This window comes from Polypterus senegalus, chromosome 12 (genome assembly GCF_016835505.1).
Source record: "Polypterus senegalus isolate Bchr_013 chromosome 12, ASM1683550v1, whole genome shotgun sequence".
Taxonomy (NCBI): domain Eukaryota; kingdom Metazoa; phylum Chordata; class Cladistia; order Polypteriformes; family Polypteridae; genus Polypterus; species Polypterus senegalus.
The window spans coordinates 147,026,307-147,036,729 of NC_053165.1; positions in this window are offsets into that span (position 1 = coordinate 147,026,307).

Consider the following 10,423-nt stretch of genomic DNA (forward strand, 5'->3'; position numbering starts at 1 on the left):
ACAGGGTACATTACAATTCTTCGTCCTGCATGTCTGACTAGCATGCAGCATGTCTCCACTCCCTCACACCAATTTATTCAATGCAAAACACAAATTAGTTTACCTGAAGTGCTCTTTTCTTTCCCCCTGGTTCCATACCATTTGTTCTATAACGCTGTCAGTGCCATGTGGGGCAAACACCTTGAGAAAAAGTCCAGAGAATTATGGTGCCATCAAGACTTACGGAGGTATGATTTTAAATTCTGTAATAACAGAACATCCTCAAACCTGTTCAATCCAGTTCTGGGTTGTTTGAACTACTGGGCCAACCTTGTAGAGCAGGGGTCTCCAACTCCAGTCCTGGTGTACTGTAGTACTGTGGCTGCAGGTTTTCATTCTAACCATGTTCTTAATTAGTGAGCAGATTTTGCTGCTAATTAACTCTTTGCCTTAATTTTAATTGAGGCACAACTTAACACTTGGGCCTCTTAATTATTTCTTTTTTCCTTAATTAGCAACCTAACAATATTAAGACACAAAATGAAGCAACACATAAACAACAACCTGCGTCCATCACAAAATAACTGAAAATAAAGAAAGGTGAAGGCCTCAGTAATGTTGATCTGCTCAGGTCCACAAAACATTTTGATGGCGCTCTTACAAAAGAAAAGCAACGGTTTTGGAAATGTCTGCAATGTCAGAATGAGCGCCGTGGAATTAAATAACGGGTTTAATTAGCAACGAGAATTGGCTTCAAATTAAGAAACTGAATGAAGTGAAGTTTGTTGGAGTTTGAGACCCCAACTTAGTCGGTCATCTGTTGGCTCACTTCACATCAAATTTATGTTTGGGTGCCCTTTAAGGAAAAAAGAATCAATTCAGCGGTCAGAGCCTCAAGAAAAGTCAATTAAAGTAAAGGGAAAATTGTTCATTAGCAGCAAAAACTGGTCACTGATTAAGAAAAGAGTTAGAATGAAAACTTGCAGCCACAGTAGCCCTCTAGGACTGGAGTTGGAGAGTCCTGTTGTAGAGGATATCAGACCTTCACAAAGCTGACACACAGACACTCGCATGGGGCCGAGTTAAAATAGCCAACCCACTTACAGTGGTGTGAAAAACTATTTGCCCCCTTCCTGATTTCTTATTCTTTTGCATGTTTGTCACACAAAATGTTTCTGATCATCAAACACATTTAACCATTAGTCAAATATAACACAAGTAAACACAAAATGCAGTTTTAAATGATGGTTTTATTATTTAGGGAGGAAAAAAAATCCAAACCTACATGGCCCTGTGTGAAAAAGTAATTACCCCCTTGTTCAAAAATCACCTAACTGTGGTGTATCACACCTGAGTTCAATTTCCGTAGCCACCCCCAGGCCTGATTACTGCCACACCTGTTTCAATCAAGAAATCACTTAAATAGGAGCTGCCTGACACAGAGAAGTAGACCAAAAGCACCTCAAAAGCTAGACATCATGCCAAGATCCAAAGAAATTCAGGAACAAATGAGAACAGAAGTAATTGAGATCTATCAGTCTGGTAAAGGTTATAAAGCCATTTCTAAAGCTTTGGGACTCCAGCGAACCACAGTGAGAGCCATTATCCACAAATGGCAAAAACATGGAACAGTGGTGAACCTTCCCAGGAGTGGCCGGCCGACCAAAATTACCCCAAGCGCAGAGGCGACTCATCTGAGAGGTCACAAAGACCCCAGGACAACGTCTAAAGAACTGCAGGCCTCACTTACCTCAATTAAGGTCAGTGTTCATGACTCCACCATAAGAAAGAGACTGGGCAAAACGGCCTGCATGGCAGATTTCCAAGGCGCAAACCACTGTTAAGCAAAAAGAACATTAGGGCTCGTCTCAATTTTGCTAAGAAACATCTCAATGATTGCCAAGACTTTTGGGAAAATACCTTGTGGACTGATGAGACAAAAGTTGAACTTTTGGAGGGCAAATGTCCGTTACATCTGGCGTAAAAGGAACACAGCATTTCAGAAAAAGAACATCATACCACCAGTAAAATATGGTGGTGGTAGTGTGATGGTCTGGGGTTGTTTTGCTGCTTCAGGACCTGGAAGGCTTGCTGTGATAGATGGAACCATGAATTCTACTGTCTGCCAAAAAATCCTGAAGGAGAATGTCCGGCCATCTGTTTGCCAACTCAAGCTGAAGCGATCTTGGGTGCTGCAACAGGACAATGACCCAAAACACACCAGCAAATCCACCTCTGAATGGCTGAAGAAAAACAAAATGAAGACTTTGGAGTGGCCTAGTCAAAGTCCTGACCTGAATCCAATTGAGATGCTATGGCATGACCTTGAAAAGGCGGTTCATGCTAGAAAACCCTCAAATAAAGCTGAATTACAACAATTCTGCAAAGATGAGTGGGCCAAAATTCCTCCAGAGCGCTGTAAACGACTCATTGCAAGTTATCACAAACGCTTGATTGCAGTTATTGCTGCTAAGGGTGGCCCAACCAGTTATTAGGTTCAGGGGGCAATTACTTTTTCACACAGGGCCATGTAGGTTTGGATTTTTTCTCCTAAATAATAAAACCATCATTTAAAAACTGCATTTTGTGTTTACTTGTGTTATATTTGACTAATGGTTAAATGTGTTTGATGATCAGAAACATTTTGTGTGACAAACATGCAAAAGAATAAGAAATCAGGAAGGGGGCAAATAGTTTTTCACACCACTGTATTACACATATCTTTGGGATGTGGGAGGAAAACCAGAGTACCTGGAGAAAAGCACTTCACAAAAAAGAAAGAACATGCAAACTCAACAGAAATGCAAGTGCTCATAAATAGTCTTGGGGCAGCATGGTGGTGCAGTGGGTAGCGCTGCTGCCTCACAGTTAGGAGACTCGAGTTCTCTTCCCGGGTCCTCCCAGCGTGTCTGCATGTTCTCCCCGTATCTGTGTGGGTTTCCTCCCACAGTCCAAAGACATGCAGGTTAGGTGCATTGGCGATTCTAAGTTGTCTTTGGTGTGTGTGTGTGTGCCCTGCAGTGGGTTGGCGTCCTGCCCAGGGTTTGTTTCCTGCTTTGTGCCCTGTGTTGGCTGGGATTGGTTCCAGCAGACCCCCGTGACCCTGTAGTTAAGATATAGTGGGATGGATGGAATAAATAGTCATCCTTAAATTTTGGTGATTTAACACATTCTTGAAAAATTAGCTTTCTTCTGTATTTAAAGAGATTACATTTTGAAATCCCATCTTTTTTGATGACTTTGTATATATAATGCTTGCTTGTTAATCCCTCTCTTAAAACATTAGAAGGTAATAGGATTAACAGTAGCCTAATTAATGGAGCGATTACTCCTTCCAACATGATTTTTAGAACTGAACTTTAATTTAAAAAATAAGCTCATGAGAATATGAGATAAAAATAAAAACAAACAAAATAAAAAAATGACAGACTGAGACTGTTCACTCCATTATGTCAATTTAGTTACCTGAAGGCTTAGCTGTCCTAACATCATCCTATGCAGATGTTTTAAAGGCTGCCTGGTACAAAGCCACTTGAAAAATGAGCTCAGGAGCCAGCTACCGATATCTAAAAATGTCTGGCAGTCGGTCATTATCCAACCCGCTATATCCTAACTACAGGGTCACGGGGGTCTGCTGGAGCCAATCCCAGCCATCACAGAGCACAAAGCAGGAACAAACAGGGCACACACACACACACCCACACACCAAGCACACACTAGGGACAATTTTGGATCGCCAATGCACCTAACCTGGATGTCTTTGGACTGTGGGAGGAAACACATGCAAACTCCACTCAGGGAGGACCTGAGAAGCAAACCCGGGTCTCCTAACTGCGAGGCAGCAGCACTAACCACTGCACCACCGTACCACCCTATCTAAAAATGCTCCCCTAAAAATTACACAAGAAAGGTTTTGTGAAAAACATCAATGATACGCCCTTATGCACCCTTGTCCAGTTGTAGATGTACACAATCAAAAATGAATAATGGTTACAGTTTAGGTCTCCACTATAAGCAGCAATCTCAATGTTATTAACATGTTATAAGCCCTTTCAACATGATATCAAACAATGGAAAATAACATTTCAGAAGTTTTGTTTTTAATAATAATGTATTACTTTGAATACCGTATTTGGTCAAATGCTTATAATGGCTGGTTTATAAATGACACAGTACCTGTTGAAGACAGATAACAGAATCCATCCATCCAGCCATTTTCTAACCCGCTGAATCCGAATACAGGGTCACGGGGGTCTGCCGGAGCCAATCCCAGCCAACACAGGGCACAAGGCAGGAACCAGTCCTGGGCAGGGTGCCAACCCACCGCAGGGCACACACACACACACCCACACACCAAGCACACACTAGGGCCAATTTAGAATCGCCAAAGATAACAGAATAATTTCAAAAATATTTGCTCTCTCTTGCCCTACGTGAACCCTCAGCCCCTCTCCTCTTGGCTTGTTTGTGTTTACGTCCCGTTCTCGTAAAGCCTGCTTCTCAGACTCCGTCATTATTTTCTGTCTGGTTTTCTACTTGCTGTCTTTGAATTCGACTCTCTTAGCCTGCCTCATACGCCTTTACTGCTCCTTATGCATCTCACGCTCGCACTTCCCCTTTCATCACGTCACCAAAGCCAGGCTGACCAATCAGATTGCTCAGAGAGACTGGACACACAGGCCTTCATGTTTTATTATATAGTAATCCGGTTTCCTCCCACAGTCCAAAGACATGCAGGTTAGGTGCATTGGCGATCCTAAATTGCCCCTAGTGTGTCTAGTGTGTGCTTGGTGTGTGTGTGTTTGTGTGCCCTGCGGTGGGCTGGCACCCTGCCCGGGGTTTGTTTCCTGCCTTGCACCCTGTGTTGGCTGGGATTGGCTCCAGCAGACCCCCGTGACCCAGCGTTAGGATATAGCAGGTTGGATAATGGATGGATGGATAGACAGATGCCTAAATGTTATACATTGAATTAAGCCCAAGATAACATAGAAACTATGAAAACAAGACACCTCACAGTAGAGATTCTGCTTGCCAAATTCTATAAAAACTATTTACAAAGACTGAAGCAATGACTCATTTTGATATTGTCTTTGGTGTAAGGAAAATAATACCAAGGGCAGCAAAGCTCCTCATTTGACAGCATTCAGGCACCACCTTCCATTATGAGTCAAATGGACAATCATTCAGGCCTGTATGGTGCCACCAGCCTATCTACTGCACATCTTCAGACTGATCTCCATGCAGAAGGCACCCCTTCTTGTAACTAAACTAGCAGAAGGAGATGATCACCAGCTTTCCAACATTCAACGCCTTATATAGGAAAGAACCCCACTGTGGCAGTTCCTGCCTAGTGTCCACTTTTGACAGGTTTGACTTCAGCTTCTCTAAGGACCACCAAGTCCTGAAAATAGGCAGATGGATGGTTGATCAGACAGCATAAGGATAATAATATAATAAAACTAGCAGATTACCCAGTGGCTTCGCTCACTGAGTGGAAGGGGAAAATCTGTGGCTGTCATGAGGCAACAGCATTAATGACCCAATTCTATGATAGATTTGCCCCCGCATGTTAAATGTCGGCATAAAGCCAGACTCCTCGGTAGCAGCCGTGGTGCCAAACGATGTCATCTGAAAACACGAATTGTATTTCTTAATGTTCTGTAGAAAATAAGTTGAATGTGGATTTGCGCCAGAAATAAGAGACAACAACAGTTCATGTGGATGGCTTAAAGGTGTTAATTTCACCTTGCCGTCAGAACAACACATCCCACGTGACTCAAATGTAACCCTCTGTGCTTGGCAGTACTCACACATGATGTCCATTTCTCCTACTGTAACTTTTGGATGTAGGCAATAATCTTTTTCAATGTTATAATTGAATCCCTCCATATACAGACCCTGACGTCAGTGTGACGTGGTAGCCTGTGAATACAGCATCCGTCGAATTTGATTCTGTTCAGCACGTTGTTCGGATGTCTGTGAGTCCGTCAATTGTGATTGTCGTATACGCTGATCAGCGAGCCTTCTCTGTCGATCTGCTTCTGTCTCACTTTCTCTGTGTAACCTGACTGTTGTGGTCATACGCAATTTCTGTTTCAAACGCGAGTGTGTGGGTGCATTATAATATGTTCTGTGGTCATACGTAATTTCCGTTTCAAACGCAAAAAGAATTTTATATATACAGTATATAAATAATCAATTGGATAGAACAAATGACATTTACTTGGATGAACACATGTTTGCTTCTGTTTACCAGTCATGGACATAATCCTCTATCGAAAAGGCACTCAATGGCCAATTTAGCACAAATATTTTCCTCCTCCAATCAAACTATCATGTCGCTGCAATCCTCGTTGACATGGTCAGAAGTTTAGTAGTTCCTGGACTCAACAGTACATTGTCCAAGACACATGATCTAGGAGACAGTGGTATGCTTGTTGGTCGCAGACATGGAGGATGTAGCTTTGCCGTAAGAGCTGCCTTCCTAGGATTTTCACGCACATGTCTCTAAAGTACACTGAAAATGTTGTAATGAACAAAAAACAAACAAGTGAGTGGCAGTTAACTGCGTGAAAATACTTTAATGAGAGAAGTCACAGAAGAACAGACCGCTCCGTTCAAGATAACAGGAAGTCCGCATTCACTTCAGCATCAGCTCTTTAGAATAGTGGGACACAAAAGGATGTCTCTGAATGTACAGCATGTAGAACCTTGAAGCTGATTGGCTGCATTAGCAGAAGAGCATGATGGGTTAACTTACTGTACTATACGTCAGCTAAGACTAGGAATATGAAACTACAGTGGCCAAGAGATGATGAAAACTAAACAATCGAAGACAAAGAAGAAATGTCACCTGGTCTGATGAATCTCAATTGTTGTTCTGACGTGGAGATGGCAAGATCAGAATTTGGCACAAACATCGTAAATCAATTGATCTTTATCGATGCTGCAGGCTAGCAGGGGAGTGTAACGATATGGGGAATGTTTTCTCGGCACACATTAGAACTCTCAACGCCAAGTGAATGTTCTTTGAATGCCACAGTGTCTCTTGCATTGTCGGGCAGCCGGTGCGCAGCGGAATTTTCTAGGGGCGCCGCGAAAACTTTTGTAAAATATTTAAAATTGCTAGTGTTTTTGAACTTTTGGTTGATTAAAAAGATAATGTTTAAAAAAATATATTTTATGTTGGAAAAACAGATAACGGAACACTTACGGAAATGAAGTCTTTAGAAACGCGAGAGACTTCAAATGATCGGCAAGGAAATGCGCGTCTGTCTTTCGAAAATTGATCCTCGCATCAATCTCATATGTGCTGAAAAACAATCTCAACGTTCACATTAATTAAATTTAAGATTTATCCTTTGATTCCTTTATTAATACAATGTCTTTCAAACTTGCAAAATTAACTGCTTTTATTGGCGATTGTCCATAGATTGTGTCGTCACGTATGGCGTTATTTCAGTGCCACTATTCTGAGCGCACGTAAAAAAATATTGCAAGTGCAAGTGTTGCATTTTGAGGAGAAATTTATTTTGAGCGTACAAAAGCTGAATTTGAGTGAACAAAATTCATTGCTGCGTGCAAAAAATGTATTTCAGTGTTTGCACTTATCCATATACACACACACACAATAGCACCCCCTCTCGCTCAGTTTTTTCATTTGCGCTTGCTCGCAATGTGTTGCTTGCGCTCACAACATTCTCTGCTGCAAGCGCTCAACTCTCTGTACACCGTTATAAGTGTGCCACAAAACCAACCAATCACAGACTTGGTTTCAAAAATTCTGATTGGCTCTTACTGTCTCCAATCAGCTCGCTAGCTGCTGCATTCCGGAAACAGTCCGAAATGTAGCTAAATCCAGCTAAACTCAATTAAACCCCAATTTGCGGATAATATCTTTAATTATTTTATTTTAAAATATATTATTTGTTAAGACTATCGTTGGTGTAGTACTCTCCCAGTCAATGCCTGGATCCTGAAGCTCCTTCAAATCCACAAACATATATAATAGTCATTATTCCAGAATAGGTACTTTTGGGAGTAATGTTATTTTGTGTAAGCGTTTTTTCCAATAAATACAACAATTTAAAAAGAATGCCTTTGTTTTCATGTTCTTCTTACTGTGATTTACATTAGTGGTAATTGATAGGCAAGAATGTATAAAATCACCAGAAGCATCTCGCAGATGTGCCACAATGAATGCAGCAGCTAGCGAGCTGATTGGAGACCGTAAGAGCCAATCAGAATTTTTGAAACCAAGTCTGTGATTGGTTGGTTTTGTGGCACACTTATAACGGTGTACAGAGAGTTGAGCGCTTGCAGCAGAGAATGTTGTGAGCGCAAGCAACACATTGCGAGCAAGCGCAAATGAAAAAACTGAGCGAGAGGGGGTGCTATTGTGTGTGTGTGTATATGGATAAGTGCAAACACTGAAATACATTTTTTGCACGCAGCAATGAATTTTGTTCACTCAAATTCAGCTTTTGTACGCTCAAAATAAATTTCTCCTCAAAATGCAACACTTGCACTTGCAATATTTTTTTACGTGTGCTCAGAATAGTGGCACTGAAATAACGCCATAGTCACGGCTTTATTTATGGGCAGTCCCTCAGGTGCGCCGCGAAAGAAAATTTTGTGCGCCGCAACTCGAAAAATGTTGCCTTTTACTGCTCTTAAGCATTGTTCTAGACCAAGTGCAACCTTTAATAGCCACGGGTAATAATTTAACAAATGGATAACATGTTGTGTTATGCATCTCGAACCGTGTTTCACAAACCTGGCAGTATTGCAGAGAACTGCTGAGTCCTCATTCCATTTCAGCATCTCCTTGAACCAGTGCCTTGAGGACTTAAGTCTGTTCAGGAGGCAAAAAGTGGGTCCTACATGGCACGTGACTAGACAGATGTACCTTATAAAGTGTCCCTTTGAGGAAATGCAATATATGGCCAAAGGTATATGGACACGACCAAGCCAAATTACTGAGTTCAGGTGTTCCTTTGCTAGAAGTTACATAAAATCAAGTAGACTGTCAAACACTGGCACTGGAATGGATCGCACTGAACAGCTCATTTACTTTAAACATGGCACTGTTTTAGGAGGTCACCTTTTTCACAAGTCCGAACGGAAACGTTTTGTTCTGCTAGACCTGCACTGGTCAACTGTAAGCGCTATTATTGTGAAGAGGCAAGTGTCGAGGGGCAGCAACAGCTCAGCCATGAAGTGGTAGACCACGCAAAGTCACAGAGCGGGGCCACCGAGTGCTGAAGTCTAAAGCGCCCAAAAATGTGGCATCAAATTTTCCAGACTGCCTCTGGAAGCAACATCAGCACCAGAACTGTGCATGTTAGGAGCTTCATGAAATGGGTTTCCATAGCCGAGCAGCTACGTGGAAGCCTACAATTACTATGCACAATGCCAAGCGTCGGCTGGAGTGGTGTAAAGTACGCCGCCATTGAACTCTAGAGCAGTGCAAACTTGTTCACTGGAGTGATGAGACATGCTTCACTATCTGGCAATCTGATGGACCAGTCTGGGTATGGTGGATACCAGGAGAACACTACCTTCCAGACTGCATAATGCCTACGTAAACTTTAGTGGAGAAGGGATAACGGTCTGGGGGGTCTTCAGGGTTTTTGCTAGGCCCCATTGTTTCAGTGACGGGTCCTGTAAATACTGCAGTATACAGAAAGATTTTGGGCAATGGTGTGCTTTCAACTTTGTGACCACAGTTTGTTGAAGGCCCTTTTCTGTTCCAGGATGACCACGTCCAGAAAGACATGGAGGAACCTGAATGATCTGCACTGAGACCTGATCTCAACCCTAACTGAAAGTCTTTGGGATGAGTTGGAACGTCCACTGTGAGCCAGGTCTTCTCGTCCAACAGCAGTACCTAACCTCCCAAATGCTCTTTAGGCTGAAAGGGCCCGTATGCCCACAGACACAATCCAAACTCTTGTGGATATCTACAAAGGTTGCAACTGCATATTAATGCCCATGCTTTTGGAATGGGATATCCAACAAACTTCTATAGGTGTGATGAGCTGCAGTCTGCAATCTTTTGGCCATACGGTGCATTTAGCACACAAAAATAAATATATGTAGTGTGGCTTGGTAAAGTGAAATCTAAGGGGACATTGAAGAGATGTTGATTTTAAAGTGGAATAACCTTTGTTTGGAGAAGAGAAAATGACTTTTATAGCTTAACTTTTAAAATAACTCCATCAAGCTACATTTAGCCTTTTTCTTTATCTCTCAAATGTGTGATTTAACTTTGACATCCTAATACACAGCCAAATGCACAACATAAACTCCATAAGTACAGATTATATGATGAGCCACTTAGGCCAGGGGTGTCCACCTCCGGTCCTGGTGGGCCACAGTGGCTGCAGGTTTTCATTATAAACATCTTCTTAATTAGTGAGCCGTTTTTGCCGCTGATTCACTT